Here is a 19,003-nt window from a genome sequence, read left to right as displayed (position 1 = left end):
GTGGACCAATTTCCACTTTTTCCTAAAGTTTAAATAAATCCTCAACTTTTGTAAAATTTGACTAGTCAGTTCCTATTTGATCATTTCAAATATATCAATTTCCTCCCATGAATGCCCTCTGTTGCCAAGTGAAAATTGCATTTCTGTCATCTGTAAATTAAATAATAATTACAACTAAATAAGCATGCACATAATAGGAACAAAAGCCTTTCTTTCTCTTAGACTAGTGGTATATGAGTTTCTTAGAGCTGCAACAAAAAATGACCACAAAGTTGGTGTCTTAAAACCAGAAGTGTATTCTCCAACAGTTCTGGAGGCCAGAATTTCAAAATTAAGTCATTGACCAAGCCACATTCTCTAAAGGCTTGAAGGGAGACTCCTCCTGTACTTTTTACTGCTTCTGATGGCTGAAGGGTGGCTTTTGGCAGCATATGTATATCAATTTCTGCCCCTGTCTTTAGTATCTGTCTGAGTCTTTGTATCTTCCAAATCTCCTCTGCCTCTCTTTTATAAGGACACCAGTTATTGGATTTAGGGTCTACAGAAATCCAAGATTATCTCATCTTGAGATCCTTAACTATATCTATAAAGATCCCTTTTCCAAAGAAAGTCACATTTTCAGGTACTGATCTGGTGAAGTAATCTTTTGAGGGGTCACTATTCAACCAACTCTATTGATTCTCAATCAAGGGTGATTTTACCATCCAAGGTCATTCTGTCGGGAAATATTTTTGATTATCACTAATTGGGTGGGTAGTGGTACTGACATGTAGGAGAAAGAGGCCAGAGATGCTGCTTAACATCCTAAAACACCCAGCCCAATTCATTACAACAAAGAATTATCTGGCCCTTAATGTCACTAGCGTTTGAGAAATTCTACTTTAGACATATGACCATTGTGGTAATATACCAATCTGGCTGATGCTGACTATGGACAACTAATGTAAGTGCTAACTAAACACTGAAAGTGACATCATAGTACTGGCTTTCTATCGCTGAAGGAAGCCATTACTACATAACTTAATAAATAGCCAATTGCAATGAATATAAACAATATGAAGCAGAATAGTTATCTAATTATTTCACACATGTGATGTTTTATAGTCCCCAAAGATCTCATATTCTTATTTCCACAAGTTTAAAATGGAGATAAATATTTTAATCTTTCTGAAATGCACATAATATATACATTTATTGTGTATATTCAATGTGACATTGTTATATATTTTTTCTTTGGCTTTAAAACTATTTTTAAATTGATTGTATTCCTTAAAATATGTTATCTTATAATCAAAGACATAAATGATAATATATATTTTTCTTCTAGAAAGCACTGAAATAAGTAGGTAGAAAGTGTTCTTTAAGTTTATTTCTTTTTTTCCAGCACAACTTGCAAGCTTTATACAAGATGTATAAATCATAATCTTGGGAGATGAGATCAGTAAGCAGCATTTTAACACACTTCCCAGGTGATTGACCTTTAGGTGATCCAGTAGGTGTTCATTCTCCAAAATTAAGTCATTGACCAAGCCACATTCTCTAAAGGCTTGAAGGGAGACTCCTCCTGTACTTTTTACTAATATGAAGAAAATACTAGGTTTGGAGAGAGGGTTTTATTGCTCCACTAATTTGGAGACAGAGTTTTAATTCTCTACTAAATTACCTCTTTGGACATCACTTTCTTTATTCAAATAGTGGTTCCCAAACTTCAATGTGCATTAAGATCACCTTGACTGACACAAATACTATCTCAGAGAGTCTATGAGTCCAGATGATATAAGCTAAAAGATGAATAAATAAATGGGAAAGAAGGGACAACTCTTCTTTACAGTAGAATGTCAACTAGTACCTACAGAAGAAACAGTAGAGCGAGAAAGTTATCAATACACGCTAAAACTAGTGTTGGAAATTTGAGGCAGAACAGGATATGCATATGCTTTTAAAATGTCTCCTCATGAACTACTTACTTATTACATGGTGAAAAACAGTATCTCTACAATAGAAAAGCCTAGCAGACACCTCTTTAATGAAGTGACCAAAGCAAGTGTTATCAACATAGGGACAAAGAGACATTCTGTACCTTCTGATACTATCCATCAAGAAGAAAACAATGCTATCCTAGTGATATTATTGTCTAAAATACATAATTTATATTTAATTATGAGAAAACATAAGACAAATTCAAGTTTAAGGGCATTCTAGAAAATAACTGGCATGTACTTTTCAAAAATATCAGGGATAAGCAACACAAAGAAAGACTGAGGAACTCTTCCCGATTAGAGGCAATTAAAGAGGCATGACAATGAAATACAGTGAATGGCCCCAGATAGAACACGTGGCAACATTTGAATATATACTGTGGATTAAATAATAATAATAATATATTAATATTGTTTTTTGATTTTGATAACTGAACAACAGTATGTAAAAGAAATGTCATATGTCGACTGTCGTAACCCAAGGACCCCTGTACAGCAGAGTTGAGTAGTTGCAACAGAGACCAAATAGCTCGCAACACCTTAAATAATTATTATCTGGCCATTTTATGGAAAAAGTTTAAGGATCATACAGTGATTCAAAATTACAGACTGTGGAATCAGAATGTCTGAGTTTGCATTCTGGCTTTGCCATGTATTTATATATACCTTTTGCTGTGGGTCTGTAAGTTTCTCTGAATTAGTTTCCTTTTCTGGGAGGGAATAATAACAATACACATTTCACAAAACTTTTGGAAGTTTAAGTAAAACAATACAGGTAAAAAAAATTAGCATACAAATGTGAGTGTGTCTATGATACCTGTCTAAATGACAAATATTTACCTGTCTACGATTCAAAGTTTAAATTCCTATGTTCCACTTCCAGAGATTTGATTTGGGAGGTCTGGGGTTGGGCCTGGGAATCTGTTTAAAACATGCTTCTCAGAGGATTCTGATACAAGCAATCCATAAGGCCATATTTGGAGGCAAACATTTAGCAAGTTCTTGTGTTCACCATATGTTCATTCTACTTCCCGCATTTCCCCCCTTCCCCGCCTTTATCTCCTCGTTATCTTTATCATCCCCAGGCATGGGAAGTTCTGTCTTGCTGCCCTGCCTCCTCTCTGACTCCAGATGCTCCATGCCCAGTTTTGCTTTCCAACTTGTCCCCATGACTTCAGCTTTAGGCATCTATTCCTAACTTATCAACAACTCTCTGCAATGGACCTTTAACTCGCTTTATGCTCAGAATTCCTTTTGAGTGATTGTGATTTCCCCAACCCCCTTGGCACATCTGTCATTGCCCTTCCTTGACCCCATCTTCAGATGGTGCTCTGTAGTTTCCTCCTCGCTGTGACCAGACTAACCTCTTAAGTGGGTCTTGACCATCATGTATTTTGTTGGAGGAACTGGAGAGAATCAGCGAGTGTAGGTAAGTAAATTCCTATTGCCATTGCCTGAAGACAGTTGATAGAGCAGCTGAATATCTGGTCCACAGGTGATCTAAGAAGGTTATTGTGGTTTCTCAACATATGGCCTCTTTCTTTGAATATACTCTTCTCTAGAAGTAGCAGGTTCAAAGGAGTTTGGAAAAATCAACGTTTTTCCTATCTTGCCTTACAATATCTATTCACTAATATAACAGCAGACTTTGTGAAAGGTTTCTCAACTGCCACTTCACCCCCACCTACACACCTTCAAATACAAAGAAAAAAATCTCACTTATTTGAACAGATTTTGGTATTTTTGAAGAAAGAAAGCTGAGAAGTGAATATTAAGTCTTAATGTCACAATTTCTTAAGAATTTTTTTTTACCTGTCAAGCATTCAGTGGTATCTAGTAATTTTTTATTATATACCAGTAATTAATTTAGCAGTTAACAAAATCAGACACTGAATCTTCTGAAATCACCTCAAATTACCCTTTGACACCTCAATTACTGGGAAGATAAAAAGTGTCATTTCTGAAGACATAGAGAGTGTTAGAGCTCATTTCTGAGCTAATTAAAAGTCACGTTTTACTATCTTTTTCACAGTTCAGAATTTCTCCTCCGGAGCTACCTCTCTTGCCCGTGATTGGACTGTTCTCAGGATGTTAATATTTCCCCCTTGTACAATCTGTATCTGGTGGAACACTGTGCTTAATGAAAGTTTGAACTATTTGGCAAATGCTTTGAATTTTTTTTATATAATGTAAAATAAAAATAAGTCATATTTAGCTCATCTTATTTCCAGCCATAGATATTGTCATTGCTTCAGTTTCAGAAATTGAGGCTTTGGCTATACAGTGTGTCTGTAAAGTCATGGTGCACTTTTGACCGGTCACAGGAAAGCAACAAAAGATGATAGAAATGTGAAATATGCACCAAATAAAAGGAAAACCCTCCCAGTGTCTGTAGGAGGATGTGGCAGCATGTGCACATGTGCAGATGATGATGTAACACCGTGTATACAGCAGACCAGCCCACGCCCATGCCAGTTGAGATGTGGACGGTACAGAGGAAAGTTCAGTGTGTTCTGTGGCTCGCTAAGTTCGAATCCGTGACCAAAGTGCAACGTGAATATCGGCGCATTTATAAGGAATAACATTACTCAGTGGGATAAGCAGTTGAAGGAAACCAGCAGTTTGGTGGAGAAACCCCATTCTGGTAGGCCATCAGTCAGTGACGAGTCTGTAGAGGCTACGGGATAGCTACCTAAGGAACCCTAAAAAATTTGTGCGTGAGCCCACATCGAACTGCACTGAATAGGTATGAAACTAGGAGAGTTTTCCTTTTATTTGGTGCAGATTTCACATTTCTATCATCTTTGGTTGCTTTCCTGTGACCGGTCAAAAGTGCACCATGACTTTACAGACACACTGTATATATAAACTGAGTGAAACTTATTTAATCAAGCAGAAATGGTTACATTTGGTTTTAATTTTTATATCTTACTATTTCTCTTTAGCATGATATGTAGTCCTTTAACTTTCTTTTTTACTTTTAGTGGCATGCTAAATTATAAATTCTTCTCATTTTTGCCCTCTTATCTCCCTCCCACCTCATTCTATAGGTAAGGGACATATTTATGTGTTGAAGCAAACATGTAAAGATGAGAAGTTGAAAGAATAGAGAGAGTAATGTTCAGGATGAGGAGAACATGAGGAAGAAATTATTCTTGTATTTGCACATCTCTTTTTTTTAATCACAAAAACCCAAATATGAGTAAAATAAAAAAAATTAGTATTCTTTCAAATCTAAGAGAAAAGCTTGTCTCACAGCAATGCTAATACTTATTCATTACTTTTTGCCAGGCCATGTGCTAAACAATTCATTTGCTTGCTTATTCATTCACTTTTTTTCAATAATAATTTTAAAAATGTTTGTTGAGCCTCAGCTCGTGTCTTATTTTACTACCAAGGCGCGAGGAATAATACAAAAGTTCTTCTCCCATGAGAGAAGACATTCTATCATGGAAGAGAAATGCTAAGCATAAAAACAAACATATAATATGTTAAGTACAATACAAAAGGGAATGGAGAGAGGAGGGTGAGAGTGTCAACTTAGATGGGCTCTTCAATGAAAGCTGCTTAATAAACTGGATTTCGAACATGGATCTGAAGACAGTACAAGAGTAAACCCTGAGAATATCTAAGAAAAAGGGTATTCTAGGTAAAGGAAACGTAGATATTCAATGAAAAGTCTGGTAGCCAGTGTGGCTGTAGTGGAGTGACCAAACAGGGAGAATACTAAGAAATGGATCGAGGAAGTGGATGGGAGATAGATCATATAAAACCTCAAAGTCATGATAAGGACTTGAGAATAAAGACAAATGAAAAGCTGTTGGAGGCTTTGAGCAAAGGAGGAACATGATCTGAATTAAGTTTTAAAAGAATCATAGGGTTGCTATGTTGAGAGCACACAGGTGAAAATGAGAAAACCAGTTAGAAAATGTTGGCAATTAGCATCTAGGATGTGGGAGATGGATATAGCCTAGCTAGTTACCATACCCATCTCTTCCTCCTACGCACACAGCTGAATTGTATTTCCCAGCCCCTTTGTGGTTATGTATGATTATTTATCTGATTTCTCACTAATGTTATGTGAGTAAAAGTGATGTATGCCACTTCGAGGCCTAGCACACCAAACCTCCCAGGTGCCACCGTCCATGCTATTTCTTTTCCTCAGCTTTGATGCCAATGCGGAAGGTGCAGAGCCACAGGATGAAAGAATTTAGATCCCAGAACCACTGCTTAGATGACAAGGATGAAAGAAGTTAGATCCCAGATCACTACTTAGATAATAGCTGCCTGTTGGTCAAGAGTGCAAAACAGCCTGACCAGGATAGAGCAATGAATTGGGATGCGGAGGACCCAAGTTTGAAACCCCAAGGTTGCTGGCTTAAGCACGAGCTCACCAGCTTGAGCACGGGGTCACTGGCTTGAGCATGGGCTCATAGACATGACCCCATGGTCGCTGGCTTTAGCCCAAAAGTTGCTGGCTTGAAGCCCAAGATCACTGGCTTGAGCCCAAGGTCACAGGCTTGAGCAAGGGGCCACTTGGTCTGCTGTAGCCCCCTGGTCAAGGCACATATGAGAAAGCAATCAGTGAACAACTAAGGTGCCCCAACGAAGAATTGATGCTTCTCATCTCTTTCCCTTCCTGTCCGTCTGTCTCTATCCGTCCCTCTCTCTCTCTGTCTCTCTTTCTATCTCTGTCACAAAAAAAAGTAAAAAAAAGCGCAAAACAAATTTCTTTGGTGTAAAATACTGAAATATTCTGATGCAGAGTCTACTATTACCTAAAAATTAAGAAGTTGTGGGTCGTTTTTCCTTGAACCAAGGTGCTAGAGGTGAAGATGACAGAAAATGGTCAGATTCTACATGTTTAGCAGAGCAAGCGGGTTTCCTGAGGGCTTGGATGTGGTATGAAAGGAAGAGTGGAGCCAAGGCGGATTTGGATGTAAAAACACTGAAGGAAGGAATTGCCGTGCATCGAGATGGAAAGACTGGAGGAGGAATAGTTCCGGAGGGCAAAAAATTAAGAGTATTCTTTCAGACATGTTCAGATAGAATTGCCTGATGTATCTTCATAACTATCTTATCACATAAATATTGTTTTCTTTATTTTTGGGATGAGAAAGTAGAGGCTGGGTGAAGCAATGACTTGCTCAAGGGGATGTGTTAGGACAGGACTTTGAATCCAGTTCTCTGTGACTCAGCACTTGAAGGGAGCTCTCAACCAGTCTGGAAACTCTCTTTTTTCTAGAATATACCAGGAAATCAAATGTTCTTGCCTTAAATTCTTTAAATACAAATTTTAAATACACTTAGTAAATTTTAAAAAATTACAATGTGGTGATACTCTCTGACTTAGCTAATGTAAAGAAGAAAAAAGAAAGAGAAAAGAAAGAGAAGGAGAAAAGTAAAGTGACAAAAAATTTACTATTTTAGGAAAGAAGAATGGATGTGCATTTTTTCTTCTGCCTTATCTGCTATGAAATATCTTTCTTATTTTGCTAGTGGCATCTATTTGCCTTGAGAAGAATTAGGATTGTGTCCCTGGTAATGCAAAGCACAAGTCAGAGTAAGTATTCTGTCCTTAACATACAGAGTAGAGTATTTTAGCACCCTTGGCAAGACCGTTTTGAAAGCGGGACTTTAAAAGAAGCAAATGAGCAAAGGATTTATTTCTAAACTCTCTTAGCTACCATTAATATTAAAAGGCAAGCCTAGATCCTGGGGTTTCTTCTACAGCATAGTGAGGATGCCTCTTCTACAGACTGTGAGGCTTAGCTCCCTTAGGGAAAGGATCCCCTACTTAGGGGAAGTTAGTGCCAAAGATTTGAATGAGGAGAAATACCATTCTATCCCAATGGTATATGGAAGAAGGGTGACAAATAGAAAATACAGGAATATGAGGCTCTGGCCAGTTATCTCAGCAGACAGAGTGTCGGCCCAACCTGCAGACATCCTGGGTTTGATCCCTGGTCAGACCACACATGAGAAGCTACCATCTGCTTCTCTTTTCCTCCCTCTCCCCCTTCTCTTTCTCTTCTCTTCTCACAGCCAGTGGCTTGATTGGTCTGAATATCAACCTCAGGCACTGAGGATAGTTCCGTTGATTCAAGCATCAACCTCAGATGAGGGTTGCTGGGTGAATCCTATTTGGGGCGCATGTGGAAGTTTGTCCTATCTCTCCTCCTCTGACTTAAAAAAAAAAGGAAAAGAAATCTAGTAGCTATATCTAAGTTCTAATATCAATTTCCTCCTTTTGGGCTAGAATCTTGACCAGGAAGAACATGGCAAATTCATTTTGATATGTAAGGTTTTCTTTAAATTATCTATATTTGTGGACTAACTTGAGGAAGGTTGGTTGTAGTTTTTTTTAGAGGGAGTCCAGCTTGTGGCATGAAGCTGTGTCCATCATAATGTGGGAGCAATAATGTCACATAGTGAGAGAAGGAAGCAACTCAATAGGTGAGTCTGAAAAAGTTACCCTGCTTACTGGTAGCCTAAATTGTGCAGGGACTTGAAATGTTCCTATTATCCTGATCAAGTGATATGAGGTTCTAAAGGCCTGGTGGCTCCACTGAGTCCTGCGGTTGGGACAAAAAGCTGCAGAATGCAGGGACTTTGCTTCTGGATACTGCAAATCCAGAACTTAGATATGTGGTGTTTTTTTTTAAGATGCTCATCTTTTATTTATTTATTTATTTATTTATTTATTTATTTATTTATTAGAGAGGAGAGAGAGAGGGAGGAGGGAGAGAGAGAGAGAGAGAGAGAGAGAGAGAGAGAGACAGGGGAGGAGCAGGAAGCATCAACTTCCATATGTGCCTTGACCAGGCAAACCCAGGGTTTCGAACCGGCGACCTCAGCATTTCCAGGTCGACACTTTATCCACTGCACCACCACGGGTCAGGCAGATATGTGTTTTAAACTGTAAACCAGAAGGAGCAAGGCATATCTCAGCTGATAATAGTCCAGAAACTACAATAGATCAGATTAGCAGCTGCTAATGGCAGGAACCAGTAAAGCCTTTCCGATAATCTGCAAATTGAAGGTTCCCTCCGAAAATCTATCAAAGCAAACTGTCACTGTCCCATACATAGATAACATCTGGAGAATGAGCAAGCAGAAGGAAAGGAAAATCTGAAAGAATGAGAACTTTTTTGCAATATAATGAGTAATTCAAAAGAGATTATTTGAATGGAAACATATCGGGACAACTATTATTTGGTACATTTAAAATCTGACATCTCATCTTCCAGTGGGATTAAGGTTCAAGAGGAAGATTTGAGCAGTTCTAGGAAAGCAGACTTATTTATTTATTTGCTCAGTTAATTCTCTATGCATGGGAAATTTATGGCCCATTCCACTGTTGAGTTTATTTAAATGGTACTTTTTCTTCTGTCTATAAAGACAAGTGTGCAAATACAGATAATTTTCTGCTCTTGCCCATTGTCTGAGGAAATTTGATATGATTTTTTGCCTGGGTTTTTTGGAATTTGTTATTTTGTTTTATGTCAACTTGAAGTGTCACGGAATTAGGGAACTCTGGAGTGAACTTCAGAGAGGATTTCGGCTAACCATAGCAGCAAGCTACTGAAATCAAGAAATTGGAACACTTTCATAAAGAAGATGTAGAAGGGAAAGACCATCAATCATTGTGCGTTTGCTGCTCCTGCCGCTTTCCACTTGCTCCTCTGTAATTATAGCTGGGCTTACTCTTCTCTTTCAGGAATTTCTGGTTTTTGCTCCTGGAGCCCTGCCAGGGACTCTCAATTTTCTGATTGCTACTGGGCCTGATTTTTTTTTTTTTTTTTTTGATCTGCCATCACCATTTGGTACGGTTTCAGCTTTCATCATCTTCTGTTTTTAAGGAAGAGAGCGCTTTCGGATTGTCTTTTCCGTTCTCTGGAAGAAGGGAGTGAACACGCTCCCTTCCACGGTCCTACACTGCCAGCCTTAGAACCCCTAGAACCTGTCTGCTGCAACGGGCAGGCGTTTCCAGAACTTCGTGGTGGTTAAACCCGGGGGAGGCCATTTAGCAGCATCAACCATGATAACACTGGCAAGAGAGACAAGCAACAAGTATATAAATGAAAACTGAGCTAAATGCAAGAATTAGCTTTCAAGAGAAAATAAAAATGAAAAAAAATCTTTCATCTAAGCAGAAAAACAGAAAAGTAGATTTTACATAAAAAAATGAAAAATTCCAGCTATTTTGTCTGACTTCAAATGGCAGAAGTGGAAACAATTTTTGTAATAAAAAAAATTGTTTGTGGTACTATTTACATCTGACAATGACTTGAAAATATAAAAACTATGAAAACATGCAAAAGTAGAAAGAAAAGCATGATAAATCTTCAAATACCTGTTATTTTAGAAAAAAAAATCTTCTACTTTGGAAGAGGAAATAAAACCTAAGACTCCTGAATTTTCTAATATTTGGGAACAATTCCACTTATATGATACCTGCAAGAAAAAAATGTTTTGTGGTTGTTACTGTTAATGTTGTTAAAAATATAACTTCTGCCTGACCAGGCGGTGGTGCAATGGATAGAGCGTCGGACTGGGATGCAGAGGACCCAGGTTTGAAACCCCAAGGTTGCCAGCTTGAGTGTGGGCTCATCTGGTTTGAGCAAAGCTCACCAGCTTAGACCCAAGGTCACTGGCTCAAGCAAGGAGTTACTCGGTCTTCTGAAGGCCCACGGTCAAGGCACATATGAGAAAGCAATCAATGAACAACTAAGGTGTGGCAATGAAAAACTGATGATTGATGCTTCTCATCTCTCTCCGTTCCTGTCTGTCCCTATCTATCCCTCTGTCTCTGTAAAAAATAAATAAATAAATAAATAAATAAATAAATAACTTCTTAGTTCTTACCTTCCAAATTTTTTATTGAAATATAATCAACTATAACATTATATTAAGTTTAAACATATGATACAATGATTTGATTTTTGTATGTATTGTGAAATAATCACCATGATAAGTCTAGTTAATGTTCTGTCACCACTCAGTTACTAATTATATTTTGTGATGAGAATTTTTAAGATTCACTCTCTTAGCAACTTTCAAATATATAATGCCATAATATTAACTATTGATATAATCACTGTACTATATATTACATTCTCAGAATTTATTTATTGTATAACTGAAAGTTTGTACATTTTTACCACTTTTACCCATTTATGCCCAACCTATAACTCTGCCCTTTCCCCCTTTTTCTGTATAGCAAAGGAAAGCACTCAAGTAGGAGCAACTAACCCTGGTGATAGTGCAGGGTTGGGCTGCGGTCTTGTGTTTACTGTACAGCTGATCACTGTGGTCCCTCCTTTACTGTGTGGGGCAATTAGCTAGATCATTCTGGAATTCTAGAAAAATCCTCTTCCTCCTTTAAAGATGCTTTTTTTTTTTTTTTTTTTTTAAGTGAGAAGCAGAGAGGCAGAGACAGACTCCGCATGTGCCAGATGGGAATCCACCTGGGACATTGCTCTGTTCCTTGGCAACCAAGTTGTTTAGCACCTTAGGTGAGGCCATGGAGCCATCCTCAGTGCCCAGGGCCAACTTGCTCCAAGGGAGCCATAGCTGAAGGAAACGAAGAGAGAGAGAGAGAGAGAGAGAGAGAGAGAGAGAGAGAGAGAGAGAGAGAGAGAAAGAGAGAGAGAGAGAGAGAGAGAGAGAGAGGGAGAGAGGGAGAGAGAAGGGAGAAGGGCAAGGATCGAGAAGCAGATGGTCCCTTTTCCTGTGTGCCCTGACTGGGAATCAAACCTGGGACTTCTACACGCCAGGGAGATGATCTACCATGGAACCAACTGGCCAGGACTAAAGACTAAAATATTAATCAGGTTCTGAGAACCCATGATTTATATGTGCTGGTTCTATTGCATTGTAATTTATTTTAAGGTATTTAGCCACTCTACATCTTCTTTTAAGTAAATTCATCATCTTTCTTGTCACTGTTGTTTTTAAACTAGGTAAATTATAATAACAGCTGATGTTCATTGGAAGTTGACAGCTTGATAAGTTTTTTAGGTGGGCTTTTCAATTTAATTCTCATATTAATCCCATGATAGATATAATTTTTAGCTCCATTTTACTGATGAAGAAGTTGAAATATGGATGACTGATAACTTCATTCAAGACTTTAAAACTACAGAAAGTGATAGAGCTGCATTTTGAACCCAGGAAGGCTGACTCCACAGCTAAGTTCGTAGCCTTAATATCATAGTGTCTCCTATACATGAAAGCACATGGATCCACACTTACCATTAATTTTTAGTTAATAATAATTAAAAAACAACCTGTCTACCTACCTTTAAATAATTTTGTTTCTAACTTAAAAAAAATTTTTGTTGAAGGTCAATGCTAAGTTTTCACAAATAGAACACATTAGTTCCTCTTGTTAAAGTTTCTAGCACATTCACATATAGTACAGGATATACTGATAGGCTTCTCATGAATTATGTTTTTGTTCTTGAAGTCTTTATTTTTAAACAACTTTATTGAGATATATTTGGTATATAGTGTTCTTGATGTCTTACTAATATAAAATTAATTTGAATCTGGAAAAAGCTCTTATTGTTTTTTAAACATTCATAAAGATTGACTCTAATATTTAGTGAAAACAAATAATAATTGACAGCTTTTCTTCAGTAGCTGAAGAAGTTGGTTGTCTTTGGCACATTCATTTTTGTTCATTTGATGTTTTATATGTCTGGTTGCTCTGTGTATCCAGTTTTATATCTCTCCAGTTTTGTAAAAATGCTCCTAATTTCTTAGCCTCGATGGTAAAAATAAAGACTATTAATTCATCAAATAGTTTTTGAGTGACTACTCAGTACTGGTTGGTCTCTCACTGGGAAGACAATGGTGAATAGGCACAGCCTTTTATTCAAATTTATAAGACAAGTCTAGGAGTGGGGCTGACTAGGAATTAAAGTATAATGTGAAAAGTGCTATAATAGAGGTACATATGAAGCTCCAAAGCACTAGGTAGCCTGAAGGAGAGAGTGAAGGGAAGGACATCATCTACTCAAAGATTGGAGAATGAAAAGAAGGATTCCAAGAAGAGGTGCTTTCTTTTAAATTTAGAAGTTGTTTTTTAATTGAAGGACAGTCGAGTACTGAACAAAGGAAGTAGATGGTGGTGGGATCATTCCCGAACCATGATGGAAAGTCATGGAAATCATAGGACTTAGGGTGTTCAGGGGGTCATAAATAGTTTGACTGGGCTAGGGCATCACATTCAAATCAGGGGGATAGTAGGTGAGGAAACTGGAAAGGTAAAGATAGGTCAGCAGCTACTTAGGAAGGATTGTGGGTGGCATGCTGGTGGATATGTGATATACATACTTGGTGCTAATAAATGATTTTAAGTGACACAGTAACAATGATCTTTGATTTTAAAAGACAGCTTTGGCAGTGGTATCAGCAGTGATCCTGAAGTTTACGTCAGATGCCAAGTCTAAGCTTGACATAATTTTCAGCATTTACGTGTAGGGAAGGTCATGAATTATAGTTGTGTGGTCAGGACCCAAAACATCACACACTTTCAGTATATATTAGGTAACAATACAGATTTCTTCACATATAAAAGAGAAGAATTAGGCAGGTTTCTTCATGAAAAAGCTTGAAATAAAAGAATAAGAGATTCATGAGGAGCTTTATACCAAATAAAACTTTATTGTTAGTAACTCCAAGAAGGCAGTATCTCGGGCCATCAGAGATTATAATTTCCATTTTGTGGAACATCAAAGTCATATAACAGTTTTCAAGAGGTGGGTTAGTGTATTATTCATTTTTTCTCCTTTCTGTATCTTTCTGAAGTGAGAAGTGGGCAGACAGACAGACTCCCACATGCTCCCAACGGGGATCCACCCGGCATGCCCACCAGGGGCAATGCTCAGCCTATCTGTGGCATTAATCCACTGTAACCAGAGCCATTCCAGTGCCTTAGGCAGATGCCATGGAGCCATCCTCAGTGCCCAGGGCCAACTTTGCTCCAATGGAGCCCTGGCTGTGGGAAGGGAAGAGAGAGACAGAAAGAAAGGTGAAAGGGACAGGTGGAGAACCAGATGGGCGCCTCTCCTGTGTGGCTGGGAATCGAACTTGGGACTTCCACACACCGGGCCAACGCTCTACCGCTCAGCTAACTGGCCAGGGTCAACATTATTTATCATTTAATTTTGTCTTAAATGATGACACTCACATGCTATCTGAAGGGTTAAACTATATACTATGTGCTGGTCAAATAAGTTTGTAAATGTTATGTATATGTTTGCTCGCTTATAGTTTGCATTGGTGTGGGGAACAGGCTGTAAGCAGGCAGGGTCCTTATAGCCTAAGCCTTAGTGTTAAGACTAAGCCTTTCCCATCCTTTTAATACTAAGATCTTTTCAAAACTAAGCTTTTCCCCACACCCTTGACTGTTGCATGATGTGGGGTGGTGCACTCTTATGAGGAATCCCATTTATGCCTCAGAAAAGTGACTTTGTATTAGAGACTTCCTTATTTGTATTTTGGCTTAAAGGTTTGCATTTCTACACTATAAAAGGGGCAGACCGGGAGCTTGCTCTCTCTTGGTTCCTGAGATTAGCATTAGAGAGGAGAGCAGAGAAAAGCCATGTGGAGGAGAGGAGAAGCAGCCAAGATGGCAAGTGCTGAAGGAGAAGCCAGTTTGTGCAGAGAGAAGGAGATGGGAAACAGAGGTGAATAAGGCTGGTGAGATAGAAACCTTTGATTCTGAGAAACTCGTATAAATCAGTGGCTTTGGGAGCCCTGAATGGAAAGGGAAGTGTTTTCGCACTGTATGTCTTTCTTGCCTGCTGGGTGCAAGCTAAGATTAAAGCTATTGGCCCACCAGTTCTTGGCTCCATTGTTTCATTACTGTCTGTCCAAATCAAATGCGAACCTGCATGGGCCAGGTGGCTGTAATGGTAGTCGTGGCTACTGGCTTTACACTATGAAACATCCCTTTTAATTTCTCTCTATAGTTATTTACCTGACTAAAGAAAGCTCCCTATTTCTATAGTTTTCATCTGAGGAAAAGTGCAATTTTATTCTAAATCCTAGCCAAGAATTCCCATGAATAATGTGCAGAGGCTGCCATTTCATCGTTTTCATCTTTCATATGCACACTAAGTTTTCACAGGTTTAACTATAAACTTTCAGCTATATTTTACCACCAGCTTTTTTAACAGAAAAAATATATAATTAGAAGCATTGTATAATAATTTCAACTTACAATTTTATGGGTAAGAGAAAAAAATATATTTTACCATTGGAGCAACTAAAAAGTGTTTGTGGAAAATTATACAGACTTAATCATACATCATACAGCAGACTAAGAGATACAGTTTTGTGCCAGGACTGGGAATTTTGAGAGCAGGGATTGAAGGGAATAAAGAAGACACAGACAATGCAGTAAGGCAACAGCTGTGTGTTTTACTCCAACATTTCCCACAGATAATGGAGTTTGTTTACAATTGAATTGAGTTATGCTACAGGGGAAAAGTAAGAAAAGAACAATTAGATTGGGCCATGAGGGGTGGGGCAGAATAAGAAAGGGTAGAGATCTTGGCTAATCATACAGATGTGCACAGCTGGGCTAGAATAAACTGTAAATTTAGAATAAAGGAGGTAGGTAGAGGAGGAGGAGGAGGAGGAGGAGGAGGAGGAGGAGGAGGAGGAGGAGGAGGAGGAGGAGGAGTGTGGAATTGGTAGGTCTTTTTGGAGAAGGGATTAAACAGGATGAAAATGCAAATACATATCCAAATCCACCCTGGCAGCTGTGGGTGTGTTTGCGGGCAGCATACAATGTTCCTCTTTTAGAGGTGCTGCCAGAGGTCTAATAAGGAGTGTACTCGAGGCTGGCCAGCAAAGGATTTAGATTAAATTCAAAGTCAGCTATGTTTGTCGAGGGCCAGACATCTTGCAATGAGCTTTCAAATAGCTTAAGGAACTAGTCAAATTTTTGCAATAATCCCATAAAATACATATTAAATTAAATGGTTTTCTAAATTAAAAAAAACTGAGCCTTAGAAAGGTTAAGGTACTCACCTAAGATTAAAGAGATAGTAATTAGAGTAGTCTGGATTCCAACCCAGGACACTCTCCTGGGTCAGATGGGCGCCTCTCGTGTCTTTCCTCTGAAGGTGCTGCCTCTCCCGTTTCATTCCTGTCCTGTGATTCAGTGAAGACAGAGGCTCTGAAATGCACGTGGTCAGGGTGACTGGCAAGGACAGCTCTTTGTTTGCCAAGTTTCAGGAAACAAGTTAGAGCCAAGAAGGCCAAATTGGACCCACTCAGGTGGCTTCACAGATGAGTTAGAATACAGAGAAGGTTCAGTTTACAGGTTCATACAAATATACTTGTTGGCTCTGCTCCTGTCTTGGAATTTAGGGAGCAGCACAGATGTAGTTCTGAATGTAGCCTGTGGCATTTGAGTTGAGAAAGTAAATATTCAAGACGCTTCTCCAAAGAGGACATACAGATGGCCAATAGACATGTGAAAAGGTGCACAATGTCACTAATCATCAGAAAAATGCAAATTAAAACCACAATTAGATATTACCTCACACCTGTCAGAATAACTCTCATCAATAAATCAATGAACAATACGTGCTGGCAGGGACATAGGAGAAAGCAAACCTTTGTGCACCCTTGGGAATGCAGATTGGTGCAGCCACTGTGGAAAGCAATGAGAAAGTTCCTCAAAAAATTAAAAATGAAACTGCTTTTGACTCAGTGATTTCCCTTCTGGGTTTCTATTCAAAGAAACTCAAAACACAAATTCAAAATGCACAAATGCACCCCTATGTTTATTACAGCCTTATTTATAATAGCTAAGATTTAGAAGTAGCCCAAATGTCCATCAATAGACAAGTAAATAAAAAAAATGGTGGTACATATACACAATGGAATATTACTTAACCATAAAAAAAAGTAAAATCTTATTATTGGCAACAGCATGGATGAACCTAAGAAGGTATTATGTTAAGTGAAATAAGTCAAACAGAGAAAGACAAGTATGATATGATTTAACTCATATGTGGAATCTAATGAACAAAATAAACAAAATAGAAACAGACATAGATACAGAAAACAGATTGAAAGTTGATAGGAAAGGTTTGGGGGGGGGCTGAGGAAAATGATAAAGGGATTAAGTATTCCATTGTGTAAATGCACCACAGCTTTTTATCCACTCATCAACTGATGGGGACTTCCAAATCTTGGCTGTTGTAAATAATGCTACAATGATCAGAGGAATGCATATGTTCTTTCCTATCAGTGTTTTGGGTTTCTTTGGATATATTCCAAGAAGTGGAGTCACTGAATGATAAGGCAGATCTATTTTTAATTTTTTGAAAAAAGATAATACTGGCCTCATAAATGAGCTTGGGAGTTTTCTTGCCTCTTGAATTTTTTGGAATACTTTTGGAAAAATAAATAAGTATTAGTTGTTCTTTGAATGTTTGGTAAAATTCACCTGTGAAGTCATCTGGTTGAAGACTTTCGTTTGCTGAGAGTTTTTTAACTACTGTTTCAGTTTCATTATTTATCATTGGTCTATTCAGATTTTCTCATTCTTTCTTATTTAGTTTTGAAAGATTCTATGTTTCTAGAAGTTTATTCATTTCATCTAGATTGTCCAATTTGTTGGCATATAATTGTTCATAATATTTTCTTATGATTTCTTGTATTTCTGTGGAATCAGCTGTTACTTCTCTTCTTTCATTTCTGGTTTTATTTATTTGGGTTCTCTCTGTTTTCCTTGATGAGTCTGGTTAAAGATTTGTCACTCTTATTTATCTTTTCAAAAAAACAGTTCTTGTTTTCATTGATCTTTTGTAATGTTTCTTTAGATTCTTTTGTTTACTTCTGCTCTGATTTTTACTATTTCCTTACATCTACTAACTTTTGGCTTTGTAATTCTTTTTCAGGTTCCTTTAAGTGTAAAGTTAGATTGTTTATTAGAGATTGTTCTTGTTTCTTGAGGTAGGCCTGTATTGCTATAAATATTCCTCTTAGGACTGCATTTGTTGTGTCCCACAAATTTTGGGTTATTTTGTTCTCATTTTCATTTCTTTCAAGTTATTTTTTTATTTCTTCCATGATCTCAGTGTTAACCCATTCATTGTTTAGTAACATGTTATTTAGCTTCCTTATCTAAGTGTGTTTTTATGATTTTTTTCCTTGTGATTAATTTCTAATTTCATACCACTATGGTTAAAGAAGATGCTTAATATGATTTCAATTATCTTAAATTATCAAGACTTGTTTTGTGTTCTAACATGGGTTCTGTCTTAAAAAAATGTTCTACACGAACTTGAAAAATATATATATTCTGCTGCTTTGGGATGAAATGCTCTGAAGATATCAATTAAATTAATCTATTCTAGTGTGTCATCTAAGGTTATGTTTCCTTGATGATTTTCTATCTGGAAGATTTATCCATTAATATCAATGAGGTGTTAAAATCCCCTATTATGACTATCCATAAGGATTTTCTTTATATATTTAGGTGTTTCTATGTTTGGTACATAAATGTTTACAGCACTTACATTCTCTGGTTGAATTGACCCTTTTATTTATTTATTTATTTATTTATTCATTTTTAGAGAGGAGAGAGACAGAGGGAGGAGCTGGAAGCATCAACTCCCATATGTGCCTTGACCAGGCAAGCCCAGGGTTTCGAACCGGTGACCTCAGTATTTCCAGGTCGACGCTTTATCCACTGCGCCACCACAGGTCAGGCTGACTTGACCCTTTTAACATTATGTAATCTTCTTTGTCTCTTGTTATGGACTATGTTTTGAATTCTATATTGTCTGATTTAAGAATTGCAATGCCAGCTTTTTATCCTTAATATTTGTATAAAATATCTTTTTCTTCTTTTTAATTTTAGAATCTTTGTATTTTTTATTCTGGGTGGGTCTTTTATAAACAACATATATATCGGTCATATTTTCTTATCCATTCTGCAACCTTATATATTTTGATAGGAGTATTTAAACATTTTCATTTAAGATAAT

General features: G+C 37.6%; 1 long non-coding RNA gene across 1 annotated transcript in view; it reads left to right on the top strand.

The window, feature by feature from the left end:
- The window catches only part of LOC136324625 (uncharacterized), a 79,873-nt gene extending 61,166 nt beyond the window's left edge, over positions 1-18,707 (top strand). The window contains exon 3 of the long non-coding RNA XR_010729121.1: positions 18,590-18,707. This is a non-coding gene — a long non-coding RNA (uncharacterized lncRNA). The remainder of the gene's footprint in view (positions 1-18,589) is intronic.
- Positions 18,708-19,003: the final 296 nt, after the last annotated feature.

The sequence above is a fragment of the Saccopteryx bilineata genome, chromosome 2 (genome assembly GCF_036850765.1).
Source record: "Saccopteryx bilineata isolate mSacBil1 chromosome 2, mSacBil1_pri_phased_curated, whole genome shotgun sequence".
Taxonomy (NCBI): Eukaryota; Metazoa; Chordata; class Mammalia; order Chiroptera; family Emballonuridae; genus Saccopteryx; species Saccopteryx bilineata.
Note: the sequence above shows the minus strand (reverse complement) of the source record. Positions and strands in the feature narration are given on the sequence as shown.